Here is a 20352-nt window from a genome sequence, read left to right as displayed (position 1 = left end):
TTCTGGGCGCTTTCCTGCTGCTTTGCAGCGCCGGTGCCCTCCTTATCAACCTGTAGCACGTTCTGCTGCCCATCCGTGAGCTGCTGACAAAGGCTGTGCGGGCCGAGTGTCTGCCAGCTGTGCTGAAAACACCACACGCCAGGGAAGCGTTCGGGTAACTGAATAAGTGGAACTGTTTTTGAAATGCTACACGGCTGAAGCAAAGGGGACAGTGCTACTCTGGTTCCTGCTTCCTGGCTTGTTCCTGTCACTAGTCTGGCGTTTGACACTGCTCATCCCATTGTTGTGCCCGGACTGTATCGTGGAGAATTTTTTTTTTTCTGCTGCTGGTTTTGGTTGATCTGAAGATTTGACTCTAAAGCGTGTTGAGTTGGATAGCCTAGGCCTGTGCTTGTGTTTGGGTGTTTATTTCTGGCAGGATTGGAAAAGCTCAATGTCAGGACGTGGGGGGAGGGGGGAGGGATGGAAGGAGAAGCAAGTACACTTTCCTTTCTGCTTATATTTAAAAAGAAAAAAAATCTCGCGGTTTCCTTTCGATTTTCAGAGTTATTTATAAGAGCACTTCTTCCCATTAATCAAAAAGGTAGGGGAGTGACATGTCAAACCAGTTAAATAATGTACATTAACTGTTGGTAGACCAGAACTCGTTTCTGCTGTGTGAATGCTGCTGAGGCTATTGGAAATTTTAGACCGAATCCCGTATGGGATAGAGCTTAAGGATGCCAGATAGAAAAAGAAAGCTTCACATCTCATTAGATCATCTGTCGCATAAAATCCCCGGTTTAAGTTTTATTTTGCGTACTGTAAAATTAAATGGTGCAAGGAGCAGTTCAGACTATTAGTTGAGTTTTGTGCCTTTGTTACGTATAATGCTTTTTTAAAAATGCCAGTCAGTTGTAATTTTTGTATATAAAATCTGAAGTTGCATGGCCTTTTGCTAGTTTTGAAATGCGTTTTCAGAAATATCTGTGGATGCTCTTTTACTGTATTAAGCTGCAAATCCATGCAGTGAATACCTAAAAAATCCCCAAGCAAACCAGATATTTTGCTATTTCACCTCAGTTTTCAGATAGTGTTTTGTACGTTTATGAATTGCGCAGTAACTCACGAAGCATGCTCTTTGTAAAACTTGTCTCTGAGAAAGGTAGATTATTTAAGGAAGTAGAAGGATTAAAACGTTGCTGTTCAGTGCAGAGATGTTCGAGAGGGGTTTCTTGGTTTGAACCAGTTTCGGTTTTGTTTGTGCTTTTTACTTTGAAGGAACGTGCTTGTGTTTCTGTTACCGATGAGAAGTTGCTATTTTTAAGGTATTTTCTGCTTCGTTCCTGTTCAGTGTGAAGCTTTATGCAATTCATGCTCTATTGAGGGCTTTAGAGCAATTAATCTAGCAGACCACTTTAATTCAATGTAGCAGTTATTTTTATAGTAGAAACTGTGGCCGAATATATGTGTAGTTAATTAATAGGTTTTACAGCGATAGCAACAAAATGTTTCCTTTTGTGCATGGAGCAACAACAGCTAACAAAGACCCTAGACTACATAATTATGAAATCCTGACTGACTGATTTAAGAATCTACAAGGCAGCACGTTACAGTGTGAGATTTATGTGCAAATGTAGCCGGTAAGGAAAACCATTGAGTCATGTTTTCAGAGAAATTCTTCACAAAGGCAGAAATTTATCAGTGCTCCTCTCGCTGTGAGAAGAGCACACCTACTATTGAACCTTTTCCAGAGGCTGCCAGGCTGGAGCCGTGAGTGCTCTGTGGGGCTTGCCAGTGCTCCCTGGTTGCCTGTGCTTGAGGTGGCAGGAGCAGGGTACCTGTCTGGGGAGGCTCACGGGAGGTTCTGGGTTGTATCTATTTGAGGAACAGCTCCCTTCCCTGCCTGGCTACTTGTGCAGCAGGAGGAGTCTGTTCTGGGCTTAAATTTGGTGCCTGGGTGCAAGAAGACACTCCTTATTTCTGGTGGGGTTCACTAAGGTGTGCATTGGCTTGGAGGGGATTGCCAGAGGTATTTGCAGTGGGAACTTTGGTTTAACAAAGCCACACCCTGACAGGATATAATAATAAGAAAACTGGGATCTCTTTGAGAGGTGGAGGAGGCTTCATGTCTAGAGCTTTAATTTAGTTGTGGGTTCTATTTGTGCTGCAGGTCTGCAGTCCCCCGTTTTTGGTGGTTTTGCTTTGGAGGATGTATGGGCTGTAGTATCGTGAACTGAACCAAGCTGTGCTGCTGGATGTAGCAAATCAAAAGGGCAGACAGGACATGAGATCTGTACAATTTTATGAATTATTGAAGCTATAGATTAAGGGTCAGCAATATTGTAATGTTGCCCCACGTATTGGGTATGTGATAAGCCAAAAGAAACTTTCCTGTAATGGTGTACATGCTGTGAGCGTGTCTGACAAAGGAATGGAATTTTCTGTTGCCAGAAATTTTGCATTTATTTTGCAGAAAAAGGAGCTTGAAAATCATAGTTTGCAGTTAGTGTGGTTTTGGCAAAGAGGGGAGGGAAATTAAGAGATCACCTTTCAAACTGGTTGAAATGCTGGAAATCCAACGTAGTCAGTCTTGTGCAGGAGAAAGTGCTCGCTGTTATGCTTCCATAGTTGACAAGAACATTAACGTGAAGGAGGGAAAAAAACCCAAAACAAAAACCCTGCTGGTGTCTTGATGTCTCTTTCTCCCAGGAAGGCATTCTAGTAGGAGGTGAAGCTTAAAGATTACTTGAGGGGGGAGGGCGAGCATATCCATTGTATTGGAAGTGAATTGCAGAGCATTTCCTTTTTTTTTCCTTCCTTTTTTTTTTGGTTTTTTTTTTTTTTTTGATGATGTTTCCAGCGTTTAGCCAAAGTTGACTTGATTGCAGTGACAAACTATCGTTTCATAAGCTGTAATTGGCATCTATACAGATGTAGGTTGATGTAGCTGGTCTGATGTATTGGGTATAAGATGCTTGTTAATTCCTATTCATTGAGTTTAATCAGTTTGTCATATCCTGTGGACAAAAACTGAAGCATGTTTCCATTTAAAAGTATTGATGTTGAAGTCGATTTGGAGAGATGAAGTAGTTCCACACAATATGCCATGTTTTAGTCTTGTGTTACCTCTCATGGTTTAGCAGCCCTTTTGTTTTCCAGCTGATTTTAAAAATGGTATTTCCTTTGTGTAAAGGCCACGCGTGTTGACAAAATTAACAGCGTGCTTATCTGTGCTTTTACGAAGCTTACAAAATAAATGCACAGTGACAATATTGTTTCATTTTTCTTACGGTTTTAGTGTTGCTTGTTTAAAAATAGTTTCAGACAATGTGAATTAGTATATGTTGACTGTGTCCTTTGAGTGTTGACATTAATGTTAATTTCCTACTAATCCATAATAAAATATACACAGTTTTATTTATAACAGGCTGCTTGAAAAATTATTATGCAAGAAAACATTTTAGCAGGTTAATCTTAGTGTAGTGAAGTGTTTTTTTCTTTTTTCAATAACTGGAAAGATTTTGGCTTGATTTAGTTTCATCAAAACAAAGAAATATTGCTTGAAAAAGAATTAAGAATGTTTGTCTTATATAATGGCAGTACTGGGAATTGAGAAACTGGAAATTGGTACCAGGAGACATTTGTAAGGCACTCCAGGAAGTGGGCAGCCTCTCCAATTTCTATAAATTTGTATTTGAGTTGTTCCTTTATGTTTGGGTGTTTTTTTTTTTTTTGTAATATGTTGTGTACTTCCTATTACTCGTTTATTATCTAGTGTGCTGTCTGTCCTGTAGAGCAAGTTGAAGTTGGATAAAATTTTGTAAATTGTGTTATGGGTTGAACTGGTTTTCTAGGATTTTTTTGAAGGAGTCACGTTTTTGTGTGTTTATTGGGTAATTTTAATTGACCCATAGATTTCTTTAAGATCAGTTTTTGGTTTTTTTTGTATGCAGGTTGTATTAATAGGGTGCACCTTTCAGGGATCCAGTTAAGGTGTAATGGGTGACACATTCTATAGTTCCTGGTTGTTTCTGTTTCCAAGTTTCTACTTGGAAATCACAGCCATAGTGTATATTAATGGTTGTGTATCCTGCTACTTGCTTATAGGTTTGCAGTATTTGTATTTCATCCAGTATTAAAACCAACTTTTTAAAAACAGACATTACACAGTACTCTAAGTATGAAATACTTAGCATGTGTTGATACTTTCACAGCTAGCGTTTAAGACTTCTTTTTTTTTTTTAATACTAGGATTTTATTGCTCTAAACATATATTCCTGAATGTTTTGGCTGTTCCTCAAGTGTAAAGTACAGTGTTGGTACTACTTTCTGAAGGCAGGAAAACTGATGAAGTCAGAAACATTACACTTGTCATTTTAATGTGTTAATGAAGAGAGAAGGATGGATCTCTGTCCACAAACAAAATGCTTTTGTAGAGGTGTAATTAGGATTGCGGGACACTTGATGTGTTGGCATTTGCATTTCAGCAAGTTTTATCTTCACTGTCAGGAGACCATTAATAGGGATTATAATGTAAGTTTTTTTTGTTGTTGTTGAATGCATGTTGCATGTTGTAGCTTTTAAGTACTGATCTACTGAGTCTGGAGGCTGAAGTGGTACATTCCTCTAAGTGGTACAAGTGCATCATGTTAAGGTCATTTGTGCCCTACTGACTTTAGTACTCAAATAGCCAAGGTGGGCAGTGGTTGAGGACGGAGAAGAGAGCGAAAAACTGCTGTATTTTAGCAGCTCAGGAATAGAAGTTCTGATAAATTATTTAACTTTGGAAAGTGTGAAGAAAAACAGTGGCAAGGATGGGACACAACTGTTTTCATCCCATTCCAGTAATTGAACCATTGATCCTTTTTGTGCATCATGCTACTCGTGGCCTCTAGCTTTCACATTTCTCTCTGGGTGAATCCAGGTACAGTATGTGAAGAAGGAATAGACAATCTAAAGCTTTGTCTGTGCATGCTGTTACTCAGGTGTGCTTTCAGCATGGCTCTGTGCCTCTTGTCAGCCTGCATGGCTGTTTGCTCACTGTAGTGGGTTGAGTGGACTTGGTAATTATAGAGGTAAAACTATCTGCAAATGTTGATACCATCTGAAGTAAGTGTTGAAAGCATCTTCTAAAAGCTATGCCATATGTTTGTTATACCATTTTAGAAAAGAGTAGATGTTTCATGCTTGGATAGCTTGGTGCATGTAGAAACATTTGTTTTCATTACATTAGTGAGATGATACAAAATTAAAGAGAGTCATGGAAAATGTTTATGGCTATAAAGTGACTTTTTCCTGATTAACACTTGTCACAAGACTTCCCAGTGCCAGAATTATATGCCATGGCCCACTGTTGTTCTTTATTCCTCTGACAATTAGGCAAACTTATGTTCTGTGGAGAAATTAAGTTCTGGTTTCCAGCCTTAGAGGTTCATCAGTTAACCTAAGGTTATTCTCAGATTACTGAACAAAAATAGTTCTTCTTGGTCCTCACCTGGTGGAATGTTCAGATACAGGGAGGGATTTTGCTATATTTTCAACAGTTTGAAAAGGAAGGAAATAAGTATATTTGTAGTTGGAGAATGCTTACATAGTTTTGTAAAAATCAGTTATTTCTTAGAGGGCTTGGATGAGCTTCTGCAGAAATGAATTAAGGAGATGGGCTGAGAGTGTGAGGTGAGTGCAGATCTGAGCTGGGTGGCAGGTTTAGTATTGGATCAGGTAATTCCAGGAGCTGAACCACTGTCCTGCTGATTCTGAATCATAGTTATATGGATACAACTTTAGTCCCTCAGTGCCATACCTATCTTGTATTTTTACATTAAAAACTCATGTAAGTTACTTAGTTGTAACCCCTTTTCTTGATGAAGTCCTGCAGCTGTGGTGTTTGAAGCATAATGTTTGAGTAATGTATTTTCACAATTAAACATTGAAGTGATGCTTATTAAACCTGATGTGTCATTATAGAGAGCAGTTGACTCTTTGTAGAATATCTTAGCAATGTTAATCTGGCAGAATGCTTAATTTGTAGTTAAAACCAGACAAAACTGAAATCAGTGGGTCTTGTATGGAGCCCTGTGAAGGCTGCCAGGATTTGTGTAGGTGCACCTGAGAGGATGAGCTTGGTACCTTACAGAACATTTTTGATATGGAGAAAGAAAGGGATTGTATTGAATATAGTTCAGTCTGAGTTTGTTGGAGGAGTGAAGTTCAGAAAAGCAAGAAAAAATACTTAAATATTTATTACAGGTTTCTGCTTTATGGATAGGCACACTAAAGAAATAACTATAGTAGAGTAACTCCCCTGTGGAAAAGCCCTTTCCATGACTGGCCTGTTTAAATAGGGGTCTGCTCAAAGCTTGTTTTCAAGATGAGTTCTGCTGATACTGTAAGAGTAGGTTGGGCCATTTGTTAGTTTGCTTGTGGGCATTATAAAGTTTGTTGAATGGTACATGTCTAAAACGAGCCTCTGTCTAAATTTTGCGGTGGTTCAGGTATTATTCTTGATACTGAATGTTATTATTTGTATTTAAAGAGTCATAGGAAGGTATTACTTGCATACTTAAAATACCATGTTAATGAACTAAGCCTCCATTAAGCATATTTGGGAGTTGAAGAACATTGTTTATCAGGTACTTTCACTTCAGAGTGTGAGAGGATGCAGGGATCATCATCAGAGCTGTATTGACAAATTACCTTCCTTTATGATTCTTGGATTTGCTATGTAGTGTTCATGGCAGGAGCTTATTTAATTAAGATGTAGAATTAAGATCTCATTTACAGTTTTGTAAAGGGAGTGACTAAAATTGTGTGATGAATTACAAACAGAGCCCTGTATGTCTGCATATGGATTTCTTTTGTGGTAAGTTGTTAAATTAATTGTTGTTTGTTAAAATGGCTTTAAGTAATTTCCTTGTCTCACAGTAGCATTTGAGAATTGTGATTCACTTCTTACTATTGATTGGTTATTAAAGCGGACTGGAGTGTGAATATGCTTTTCCTTAAATTTCTGGTTCCATTTTGAGAACTTAAAATTCTGAGCAATTTCAGAGTATCATTTGCAGCATTAGACAAAAGATCAGTGCAACAGCTTTTCAAATAGAGCCAAGAAATGTATTTTTTTTTGGTCAGTATTCTGTTGCTTCCACTCTAGCTGCCATTTTAACTTTTTATTTATGCAGTGTTTTCGTTATCTTACGATTTGAAAACTTACTTGCACAGGAAAAAAGAGTAGAATAATGAATTGAAGTTAAGGTTTTATTTTTAGGTATTTTTCTTCTACCTTACAGAATTTTAAGTACTCTGTTGCTTCTCATATGTTTCAGTGAAACATCATTGGGCCTGTGTGATAAACCAGGCTGGAGAACTGCTTCAGCTCAAAAATAACCTAGTAAAAATAGAAAACTCACTAGTTTTGAATAACCACTATTGAAGGTTAGTACTAAGGTTTTAGAAATTCGAAGAGCCAGCTTCTGGTTGCTCAGAATTGAGTTGGGAGCGATTCCAAGGGATGATTCCATGGTGGATAAAGGAGCTAGTGAGTGCTGGGAGTTCTTGCAGAAGGCTCTTCTGGAAGCATGAAACCAGTTCATCACCTTTAAAGGGAAGGGAAGTAGGTAGGGTAAGAGATGCCCTTGTCTTAGCTGCCAGCTCCTGAGTCTGCTCAAAACCAAAAGAGGAGTGTACTAGCAACAGAAAAATGAGCAAATACCCACTGAGGACTACAAGGGCATTGCCAGAGTGTGCAGAGGTGCAGTTAGAAAAGTAAAAGCTCAGCTGGACTTGAGATTGGCTGGAGATGTCAAAAACTACAGGAAAGGATCATAAACAACAAGCACAAACAGAGGAAGGTTCTGGCCCACTATTAAACAGGAAAGGTGAATCAGTTGCCAACGAATGCTAAAAAGCCAGAGGTTTTCTGCACGTCTTTCAGCTCTGTCTTTACCAGCAGTTTTGGGCCCCAGACCTTGGGAACAAAAATCCAGTTCCATGCACAGACGTGCTGTCTTTGAAGGAATTATTGGGGTGTAAGCTATTACAGGAGCTCAACCCCTACAAATTACCCATGTGAAGGTGTTAACAGAGCTAGCTGGATACTGCTGGGAGACTGCTCTCTGTAATCTTTGAGAAGTCACGAAGATTGGGGAATGTTCCAGAAGACTGGGAGAAGGCTCATGTTGCCCCATCTTCAAGAAGGGTTTAAACAAGAACGCAGGAAATTATCAGCCCATCAATACCTCAGTCCCAGGGAAAGTTATGGTATGAATCCTGATGAAGCACATGGTTGGGAAAAACTGGCATGGATTCAGCAAGGGCAAATCACACTTGGCAAACCTGATTGCCTCCTAGCACAGAGTAACCGGCTTGGTGTATATGGAACTAGTGGTGGACACTGTCTTCCTGGATTTCAAGTCTTCCCATGCTGTTTCCACAGCCTCTTCCTAGAGAAACCAATGTGTTATGTTCCAGCTGAGGGATCTGGGAGCTTGGCTGATGGGCAGCACCCAGAGCGGGGTGAGAAATGCTCCTTCTCAGACTGACTGCTTGTGACAAGTGGGGTCCCCAGGGATTGATACTGGGTTTAACACCATCATCAGTGATCTGGATGGTGGGATTAAGTGTGCCCTCATGAATTTTGCTGATGGTGCCAAACTGAGGGGGGAAATGAACCTGCAGAAAGGAGAGCTGTCCTGGATGGGCTGATGGGGACCTTATGAGGCTCAAAGACAAATGCATGTGGGAGAACACGATCCAGAAGTGCAGCACAGTCTGAGATCTTTCTGGCTGGGAAGTAACTCTGTGGCAATGGACCTGGGAGTCCTGGTGGATTTAGCTCAATAAAAATAAGCTGTGTGCTGCTGTGGCAAAGGGAGACGGTGGGATGCTGGATTGCACCAACGAGGGCATCACCAACAAGGACAAAGGAGTTATCATTGCACTCTACTCAGTGCTGGTCAAGCCACACCTGGAAGATTTGTGTGCAGTTTTGGTGCCCACTAAACAGAACAGATGTGCCCAGGCTGGAGAAGGTCCAGAGAAGGGCTACAAAGATAATCAAAGGACTGAGAAGCTGAAGTGAGAAGAATGGCTGGGACATCCTAGTTTGTTTAGCCTTGAGAAAAGAAAGCTTTGGGGAAGATTTTACCAGCATCTTCCAGTACTTAAAGGGTGCCTACAAAGAAGAGAGACTCCATTTTTACAAGGAGTTACATCGATAAGACAAGATTTAATGGGTACAAGTTACTCCTGGGCACTAACTTCCTATTGAACACAAGAAAAACTCACGAAGACAGCAGCCAGCCATTGGAATAATCTCTCCAGGGCAATGGTGGGTTCTCCAGCATTGGGCACTTTCAAAATGCAGCTGGACAGTGTGCTGGGTCATCTTGTCTAGCCTGTGCTTTTGCCAGGAAATGTTGGATGAGATGTATTTTCATATTAAAGGAGGTGCTGCTGCCTGAGAATGGTGAGAATTCACCCCATTTTGGGAGTCACACGCACCCCACCCATGCTTTGACTGCTGGGTCTGGAGTCCCTTTGCAGCAGGAGTGTGCAGTGATCTTGTGGATGGGTGCCCCTTCCATCTCCTTGCTCCTACAGACCCTTGGACACACTTCCTCCTTCAAGCTTGACCTTGAGTTCCCTGCAGCAAAAACTCAGGCATTGGATTTGTAAAATTAAATCATTTAATAGCGTGGTACAGCAACAGGTCTTGAGCTGGTTGCCTGCAGAGGGGGACCCAGAACAAAGAAATCCTTGGGCTTTTATACCATTTTTGTACCCTTACATTGAGGTATTCTCTGATTCTGTGAATGCAGTTCATTTTTCAGGCATAAAAAGCTGTGGAGGTCCTTTGAGAGAAAGATTTGGGAGGCTAGGGTTAATATGGCACTGTTTCTGTAAGGAATATTTCTAAAACTATTGCTCCTTATTTTCGTATGGAGAATGGAATTACCTGTATTTGGAAGCACAGGTTGCCAGGACTAGATTATATAGAATCACAGAATGGTTTGGGTTGGAAGGTGTCTTTAATACTGTGCAGTTACTCTCCTTCTGTGGACAGGGACCTCCTCCACTAGACCAGGTTGCTTAAAGCCCCATCCAGTCTGTCCTTGAGCACTCCCAGGGATGGAACCATCCACAACTTCTCTTTCTTCATGGAGAGGAGGGAGGGAATGAGTGCAGTGGCTTGGCTTCCTCACTCTGAAGGAATACTGAGTATTTAGTGAAGTAACCCTGCCACAAGCTGATGTAGGACAGATTTGGGTCTGAGCATGTGTGCAGCAGCAAGAGCACCAAAATGTATGTTAGAAGGACTGTATATGAGAAAACTGAATGAAGGAAAGATCCTGAGGTATCTAGGTTGAGTACTTAATGAATATGTTTGAGCCTATGACTACTGAAAATCAGGCCACCATTTGATTTTCGGGGAGTGGATAAATGAAGCAGTCTTTTGGGAAGGTTTTTCAGAATACAATAATAAAATAAAAGGGAGAAATTGTCAGTTAAAGGAAGTAGAAGAAAGGTTGAAGAAGAATATTTTGATGAGATGTGAGGAAGAGTAGGAAACTAAGGAAATTAATGGGTGACTTAGTGATGCAGACCATTTTGGGGGTGAGGGGAATGGCAGTGTGAATCACAGTGGTTTTATTCTTCCAGCAGCTACCTGATGCTTGGTTACCATCTAAACATTACTGGTAACTTCAGTAGCATTTAAGTGCTTGATGGTGCTGGGGCCTGCTTCAGAAGATTTTTAAAAACAGGATAAATGGGAACAAAACAGGTTAACAAAATTGCAGAGAGTTCATGTAGGGTGTGAAAAAGCTTAGTAAGAGTTGTATGCTCTGAGTATAACAGAACTCTCTTCCATTTTTGAAATGAAAGTAAGATGTTGGCTGTGTTTTCTATGTCTTTATCTTAGATTGCTGCTTCCCTTTTTTCCTCCTTATCCCTCAAGGAAAGGAAGAGTAAAGAAACTTCTGCTTCTTTCCTTAAGGTGAAAACTAAGCCAAGAGCTCTCGTGTGTCTGTTCTTAAGTCATGTTTTCCTGCCTCTAGATTTGAAGGATAAAGAAAGCTGAGGAAGTGTGGAAGATACGGATGGATATGTTGAAAGGGCAAGAAGTAGTTGAAAGTGTGGAACTGAAAGCCTGTGTAAGGGAGAATGATGCTGATCTAGAGAATTTAACAGTAAGTTTAATAGAACAAAGTGTAGAAAGAGTGTAAGATAACATGGAAGGATAAGAAAAATGGAAAACATCCATTATATAACATCATAAAGCATGTCATAGGCAACCTCTGGCAGGAGAGAAAAAGTGCAGTGATATTGGGAAGAATAAAGAGCTGCAAAAATTATGTACATTGGTTGGTAAACTTTAATGGAGCTTCTGGGCGTGTTACAAATATAGTAACTGAGGGTAGATTTTACACACCATGGTTCTCAAAGCTTTATTTGTTCTCTGGTGTGGTGCTCAGAAATGTGTTGTTTTCCAGGTATTTTTAATCTCTCCTGTGTTTTAGTGATTGGAAGGGCAGAGCCTTTGAATTTGTGATTTTGTTAATTACTTGAACACTGTAAGTTTCCAAGAGTGGGAGACTGCAAAATTCTGAAGGACTATCAGATTTCAAGTGTTACCTGTTAAAATTATCCACAAATTAGACTTATGGGTCTTTTTTGCTTCTTAAAAATGGTTTTTTACTTGCTTTTAAGCAGAAATGAGTGTTCATTTGTTCCTTTTTTAAATCAAAGAGTAAGAATAGTTTTTATACTTTCTGAAAAATAAATGATAGTAGTAAACTGTTCAGCTGCTTTTGAATCAGAATAGTACATACTTCTGTACACCTTGCTTAAGAGGAAAATAATAAAGTATTGTGTATGAAAGCAAAACTGGAAGCACCAGGCAGTACAACAGAGATGTGTGTCTGAGCCAGCCTCTTTTGGTGCCTTTGTGAAACCCCTCAGATAGACTTAAAATCCTGAATATCCTGAGTTAGAAGGGACCCACAAGGATCATCCAAGTCCAGCTCCTGGCTCCACACAGAAAAACACCAAAAATGTGCCTGAGCATAGATCCACATCCTACCTTTAGTGTAGGAGCACATGGAATTTAACTAACAACTCATATTTTGTACTTGAGGGCTTTCTTAACTCTGGTTACTCTGTGGAGGAAATTAGTAGTTGAAATGGCTTTAATGCCTCTTCTGGTTCTATATGGGGGGAGGATTTGGAGGTGTTAATGCTTATAGCAGAGTTAATTTTTGTTGCCTAAGTAAGATGAGATCCCAGAAACCATCAGAATCCACGTTAACTAATGAGCAGAATTAGGTCTCATTTTCTGTTTTTAAAGGTCTCTGTTAACTTCCAAATTCATGTATTAAAAGTTTATTACTTCTGGCAGTTTTCTGGGATTAGTTAAATACTGCCCATTTTGGCTGAATTTGTGTGATTTTTTTTCTCTGTACAGTCTCACTACAAGTAATATTTACAGGTTTATTTGCTATGAATAATTTGAAAAAAATATTAATGGTTGAATGGAAGCCTGGAAAGGAGACATAAAAAAGGAGGAGAGCATGGCAGAAGCTGTGTTGTAGCATGGAAATATATTGGAGGCAGATGTGTTTGGGACAGGTGAAAGAATTGTGGAAGATTGTGTAAGAGTTCCTTAGGTAATTGTGGATGGTGGGGATGTGATCACTGCATAGGATTGCAGTGCCTGATTTTGGAGATTGCCTTCAGTTAATCAGTGAGTGTAGATGTGTTCAAACTCTGTGAGGAAAAACGTGCAATGAGAATGTTGCACTCTGTTTATTCCCTGCCAGTAAAAATGTTGTCATCTTAAATTGTGTTTTGCTTTATGAGTCGATTTTCTTTCATGGTGGTGGCTTGTTTTTTGCTTTTGAATGATAGAATGTTTTCCTGTAGTGCCAGTTGCAAACTTGCAGCTTGCCCGCATTGTGGCCAAAAATCTGAGAACAATGACGGCTCCATTATGTGCAGTGAGAAAGGAACGATTGTATTACTTGCTTTTAATTGCTAATTAAGCCAAGTCCTCAGTAGTTTGAAAGAATGGAATAGTTGATGCCTTCCACTTTAGACCACTATTTGCTACTTGGTTGTGGAGAATGATGGTAGGGGTGATTTTTATGTTGATTTTTGGATGAAAGTGAAAATCTGCATTTTCATAAGAGCAGTCATTTTTCACAAGGAGCTCTGTGCATTCAGGGAATGTGTGATGCCTGTGGAACTGAGGAGCAGCTTTGGACTTAAGAGCTGCTGGAGAAGGCCAGGCAATGTCACCTGCCCCATCCTCAGCACTCTGGGTTTTGCATGACTCCTCTACTTCAGTTTCTGTATCCAGTTTAAAGGTAATTTCAATTTTTCCAGAACAAGCAGCAGGGGAATTCTAGAAAAAACTTCTTTATATTTTGAGAATATTTTAATATGTTCTTGATTATTATTTTATTTTTTTAAGATGAGAGAATGAAGCTACCCTAGTAGAGTGCAGCACTGATTGCAGTGCATTAGAACTCACTGACTTTAAACATTCTTCAACACGGCTAGGTAGGAATTTTTGACTCCAGGAAATTCTGCTTCCACAGGGATTGGTAAGCAGATACGCAGATTTACCAACTGAATCAGGAAAACAAGTTTCAACTACAGGTCATTTCACAACTTTTTCCTCAGGGCTTTCTCACTTCCACAGCCAGAACTCAAAAATGGAACAAACTGATTTAGAGCAATTCATTAATGAGTTGCTTAAGGTCTGTCAGGCTTCAGACAGCTGGAAAGGAGAAGGAACACATTCCTGCTCCAATGGTTCCATTTTCATGATTTTTCTGCAGTATTTGAGAGCCTTTCCGGATTCCTTTCATGTCATGGCTGAAATGAACTCATTCTCATAACGAGATTACCTGTTTCACTTGGTGCCTTGTTTGTCAGTGATTTCTTTTTCTGAACAACAGCAAAAAATTGCTATGAAGTAGTACTTGTGTTACCTGGGTTTAAGAATGAGTGTGCTGTCAAATTTGGACAACCTCTTGGTATTGGTGTTCCCACGTGGATCTCGGGCTCTGCTGCTGTGCCTGTGCTGGCCTTTCCTCTGCTCTGACAGGAGTTTCTGTGTTGGCATCACTGCACCATCACCTGCAGTGTCACAGTCAAACCCCCCTGGAGCTCTGTGCTGCTGCTGTAGCTAAAGGGTTGTACCAAGGTGTGTGATTTTTTCTTACCCTTGTGCTTGAACATGCTAGAGTTGGTTTTTGTGAAGCAGCAGTGGTGTCTGCAGCTGGGGCTTTCAGGTGCTCTTGGGACACTCTTTGTGGGAAATGGGTTTTGTGGATGGAAACTGCAGTGTGAGAGGCGTGACCAGTGTTATTTAGGTGGCAGGTAGAAGAACATTATTAAACATCAGATGCATTCATAAGATGATGCAACATTTATGTAACTTGATAGTGCTTGTTAAATTGGTAATCATTTGTGTAGAAGAAATTCACATTCTTCCTAGAAATTAATAAAGAGGTGCTGAATGGGTAGGGGAAGGTATTGTGATACTGCCTCTCCTTCCACAGTCAGATAAGAGAGTCAAATTAATTTAATTGCTACTTCTGAATAGTTTTGATTCTTAGTGTAAAGCTGAGTTCTGTTTCTCCTTGAAATGCACATTTGAAGTGAAATGTTGCATTTTCTTCCTGCATATGAATCAGAACCTTGGCATTTGATTATCCATTTGGTTGGACCTTTTGCTTTGCAAGAACTTAAAGGAAGATTCCCTTAGTTTTGGAGAAGGAGTGCCTCCTGGGAGGCACAGTTGCACAGCACTTGGGGACTCAGCTGGAATAAAGGGTAGAGTTTCCACTGGCAGGTGGCATTTACTGTGGAAGAGTGCCCATGGGGTTGCACCTACATGTCTGTATGAAGCTGTAAATCTGTGTAAGTTGTCCCGTCTTTGACAAAGGCTCCTTTGCTTGTGTAATGTTGCCCTCCTAACCTCTCCAGTAAGTTAACAGATTCATTTTTTTGTGTGTCCCCCCGTCGTGTTATCATTGCCCCTGCATTTTTAGATCTGGCTGTCCTAAATTTTGCAAGCACCTGGCCTGCTGTCACATAAGTGTCATGATGTGTGGTGTCAGTCATAAGTTTGTGCATGGTAATCTGAAGAGATACAGGTGAGAGGGAGACACTCAATAATTTTAGGAAAAAATACTTTCAAACTTTATTTTCAGCATTACTAAATTTTCCACCTTTCCCCAGGTCTACTGCTATGCTTTCCCATTAATGTATGAATAAATATGCAAAATTAACCCAATTAATTGTAACAGCACATCTTAATAGATACATATCTTAGAATGATCCTCAGCAGCTTTCTCTTGGATGCTGTCATACAAGTATTTAGTGTTTTATTTCAGTGCATGTAGCCTGCATTACTGTGGAGAAATCCCTTTAATTTAGTGTCATCTACTTTTAGGCAGGCAGACTGCAAAAACTGGTGTTGTGTCTGAGCTCTTAGAGGTCCTTGTTCTCAGTGGAGGAAATGTTGAGACCTTATGACTCTCTACAACTCCCTGAAAAAAAGTTGTAGCCAGGTGGGGGTCAGTCTCTTCTCCCAGGGAATGAGGATTGGTCTTTTTCAACCTTAAACAAGCTTTTCTTTTGGGCCACATCATTACGTGAGGAAGTTATTTTATGCTTATCTTCTCTCGTGTTTGACTTCTATAACCAGTGGAAGGAGGATCTCCCAAGATTTTGGGAAGCAGCTCGTATTTGTGACATGAACGTTCCAATTAATTGTTCAGTCTCAGTATAGGACTCTAAAATATGAAAGCTTTTGCTTCTGCCAGGCAGTATAGGAGGTGAAGGAAGGATCAGAGAATGGAGAAGGCTTGCAGTGCTAAACTTGGGTTAAGCCATCCCTGAGGGGGATCCCGCCCTGTAATGGAATTTTTTTTTTTCTTTTTTGTTTTGAGGCTGCTCTAAATTTGCAAGCCTCCTGTGTCTGATGTTTGCCTCACCTGGAGATCTGTAGGTCAGATACAAACTGACCTATTTGTGGCATCTGGCACATGAGGTCATGGAGTAGGTGACTGCTGATGGTTGGAAATGAGTCCTGGAAAGGAAGGAGATGCAAGCTGAGCCTTTTGAGGGACTTTGAATACAACCCATAAATCCCTTTAGCTGAGTTTTCAGGAAAATGAAGGAATGTTTGAGAATTGCACAGTATCATTTACCTATGGATGCCTTAGCCGTAGGTAGTCCCCCTGGAATGCAACTGCTGAGATTGTTGTAGTAAAATAAGGATTATTTCTTTTGTGCTTCCTCTTCCCTGAATACTCACTGTTAACAGCACAGAATTTTGGACCTTCCAGACTGGTCCAGCAAGACTTTTGGAACCAGCGAATGAAGTTGTGCCCGTGGGCATAAATTTAACTCAGACTTCCATGAGTGACCCTTTTTTTTCCAGGTCTGTAATGTGCATGTGCCCTTTGCCCCTGTCTGCACCTGAAGCAGAGTTGCTCATGTCACAGTTCCTAGGCTGTTTTCCAGGAAGACTCATCTCTGCTTTTTTCCAAACTTGTTTTTTTCCCCATATGCAATGATCTACCTACCTTTGCCAATTTTGAGATTCGTTGTCTGGTGCAGCTGCTGATGGTTGTGATGGCTTCAGTGTCCCTGAGCCCTCTTCCTGCCTGTGGAAGACAGTGCTAAATAAATCACAGTGGATTTCTTATGGCACAGAAATATTTTCTCATTTCATCATTAGCAGTCAGGCTCATGACATTCCTCAAGGGAAAAAGCAGAATGTGGCAGTTCATACTTTTTTGCTTAATACCTTGACTGTAGAGTACAGCTGCCACTGATGCAGCTGGAATACCAATAGCTGCTTTCCAGTGGCCCATGTCACATCTTTGTGGCTAGAACTGTGTATTTCCTGTTTTCAGGACATGATGTAGTTGCTCTGAGCCTTCTGGGAGGCCTCACACAAGATTCTGCTTGCTAACAAACTATGTGTTAAATTTTATTAGCAAAGTTCTTTTCACTTTGTATTTTTATACTTTGCATGCCATGCTGAAAACCTGTTTCACCAACTTAGAGCTATAGTTTCTATTTAAAAGGTGTATTTTGCACAGATAAACTGTACAAAAATAGTGGTAGTGATATCACTATCAGTAGCTTTCGCTGTGATCACTGGAGACAGTGGTGGCTTTCTGATAGTGAAAGCAAGTAGGAGCATTAGGACATCAACACTGAAAACAGCACTTGGCTAATTTTAAAACACCACACCATATCTAGACTTGGGTTGATGAAAACAGGTAATAAATCAGCTATTTAATTTTTGAGTCCTGTACAAAAATGACAGCAGAATCCAACTGGAATGCTGCATTTTGCTGGATCTGGTAATGCTTTTGCCACTTGCTTTTGATCTTGTTGATAATATTTTTGAGAGCAAAATTGGCATTGCTTTTGAAAATTAAGATTATTTTGAAATAATAGGTGGCAACAGCTGCATATATGTGTTTTGGAAAAGGGAGCAAGTCTGAGTCTGAAGCCTACCAAACAGATAAGTGATGCAGCAGAAAATGAATTTTGTGTGTCTGCTCATCTCAGAGTGGGTGGGGAGAGCATCTTAGTTAAAAAAAAAAAAAGTGTGTTCCATTAGTTGGAGCACACATTAGAGAAGGTGGGACTGTAGCTAAGTGTCGCAGATCTTTTAAAAATGTGTGACCAGGATGATTGCTGAGGGCTTGGCTTTCTTGTAGCATGTTGGTGTTATCTCTGGAGGTCAGAGAACTCCTTCTTGGGTGCTGTGCTATGGCAGGCAGTACGTCCTGGGCAGGAGACAGCCAAAGATGTTCAAGAAGTGCTATCCAGTCTTATTTCTGTGGGGGAGGGTGGTGTTTGTTTTGTTGTTTGTTACCTCTTCATTTGTTATGAATAAAAACAAAGTTATGAATAACCATTTATTAATTTCCTCCAAAACCATTTTTATTTTCTACATGATGTTTTGAAAGCGTGTCACAGAACATGTAATGCTGTTGAGTTTTGGTGAATATTCTTTTACTCTTTCATTTTTCTTCCCGGGGGAGTTGTTCAGCTAAAACTCTTCTTGAAATTTTATGGAATATTATTTCACAAGAGGGTTTTGAAAAGCAGCAGTCTTGGTATTAAAGAAAGATGGTTTGTATGAGCATGGAAAGCTTTGGTTGTTTAAGTGATACTGATGCACCCACAGTGTAAGTACTTGTCCTTTGGTCATGCTGAAATTAAAGCCAAAATATTTTCTGAAAGACCATAAGCAGTGGGTTTGGTTCTTAAAAAATTAAATATATTTGCTAAAGAATTATGTTCCTTCATTAATTAATATTTAAAATTGAGATTCTCTAGAGAGACTCCAAGTGCTGATCCTCACAAGTATTTATGTTGGTGAAGCTGGGCAGGTAGCAGATACTGTCTGTGGGTTTTGGTTCTGTGGTTATTCTCTCCACTTATAATGTGTTTGCCTCCAGCCTGGACAGTAATGATGTGGTAGTTCAAAATATTAAGGAGCTAATTTTACCTAAAGTTTCTCAAATGCTCTTATTCAGAAGTGCCTCAGGGGCATAAGCCCTTTGCTTAACAATTCAGCTCTTTATAGTCAGTGTTGGTATTGGTCTGTTCTCACTTGAATAGAAATTGTTTCAAAACTTGTGCAGACTCTTTGAGAAGGAACACGGAGGAATACATAGGTTTATGTGAGAGTTTCTAGTTGTTTTTAAAGCCTGTCCCTTCACATTGTATGTGGCTGTGTCACAAGTATATGTAATAGCATTATATTTATGAAAATTGCTGTCTTACATGTGATACCAAAGAGTATTTAAAAATATCCTTTTGCTTCTACTGTTTACATTTAAATACTGTTCAAAAGCTGGATTTTCTGATTCTTCAAATACTTTTTTAATTTTCAGTCTAAAATGATACATTTGTTTGGCAACATTGTTAGACTGAAATAGTTCTTATCTTTCCCTGGTGGTTGTCCTGTTGGTGTTTGTAGAGAAGTCATGGTAGCTTTTGATTTCCTAAGACAAATAATTTGAGATGTTTAGACTTTTACAAGAGAGACTCTTCTTTCCTCTTACCCCCTGCAGTTCTCTTCTAGATTGGTTTGATTTCTACTGACTGTGGGGATATTGTATAGAATCTGCTGAGATGGTATTAATATCTCTGCTTTTAAAACAGGTTTTTCTCTGTCTCTTCTACTGCAAGAGCTTGGGAGTATGAACTGAAACTATCAGGGAGCAGATTCAGAGCAAGGTAGTTCCCTGCAGTTAGTGTGTGGAACTGCTGGCTGTCCAGGATTGTTAGTGTGAGATGAGTGGACATGGTTTTAGAAAGTGGTAGGGAAAATTAATGGAAGGAAAATCCATCAGGAGCTTTTCCCATCTCTGCCCAGGAATTTTCTGAACCTAAATTGGTGTAGTCTGGAAAAATAAAAAGAAAAAAAACCACCATTGTATGCTAACCTCTTTCTTTTGTTGCCTTTTCAACAATGTGGGTTCATGTAAAAGCTGTGCTAATCTTTTATTGTTGCTGTTTTAGTCCATGTCCTGCTCAAGGAAATACTGAGACAGGTTGCTGCACAGGGCTGACTATTGGTCTGACATATTGTCATCTTATTTTAACTTTGCTGTAAGTCTGTCCTCTGTTGAGCTGGTCCAGAACCCTTTCTGCTTTTTTTAATCTGCCTTATGCTGGCAGCATATCCTCATCTTGGTTTGTTGATTTATAATCCAGTAATTAATGTATGTGAGATGTTTTTTCCCAGTACTTTTAATAAGCCTGTCTCAGAGTTCAGTCTCTTACGTGGCTGTATAATGTTTTACTGCAACGTGTCTCCCTGACTGCCTTCCAAAAGCCATCTGATGGGTGTGGTTTGGAGTTGCAATGTCCTTACCTCATTTACAGTTGATAAACTTAAAATTAAACTGTAAATTCAGTCCAAAGGCCAATATCTTATCACAGCAAATTATGGAGGTAATTATAGGATGATAGGCTGCCACCAATAAATGTAGTTAATATTACAGCAGTTCTCCTTTTATGTTGAATTTTGTGCACTTAGACACTATAAAATACATGTGAAAATGGATTTTAGGTTGCGGCTGGCCTGGCTCACAAGAAAAATGAAGGCACATTGAACTGTTGAATGTGAAACAAGTGCAGGAGACTGACCCAAAGACTCAAATCTCATGCCATTGCTGCACAGGAAGAATAAATTTTGGCAACTTTATTTGCTCCTGCTTGCACGTTGTGCAGTTATGGCAGAAAGGAGGATGAAGTTGAGGTTGTGCTCCTTTGCATCTGCCTGTGTGTGAGAGGGACTGGTGTGACATGAGCAGCCAC

At 39.9% G+C, this 20352-nt stretch overlaps 1 protein-coding gene across 12 annotated transcripts in view; it reads left to right on the top strand.

Moving 5' to 3' along the window:
* KDM6A (lysine demethylase 6A) overlaps positions 1 to 20352 on the top strand; it is a 148727-nt gene that overhangs the window by 1489 nt on the left and 126886 nt on the right. The window lies entirely within an intron of this gene.

The sequence above is a fragment of the Motacilla alba genome, chromosome 1, assembly GCF_015832195.1.
Source record: "Motacilla alba alba isolate MOTALB_02 chromosome 1, Motacilla_alba_V1.0_pri, whole genome shotgun sequence".
Taxonomy (NCBI): domain Eukaryota; kingdom Metazoa; phylum Chordata; class Aves; order Passeriformes; family Motacillidae; genus Motacilla; species Motacilla alba.
This window is presented reverse-complemented; position numbering and strand designations above follow the sequence as displayed.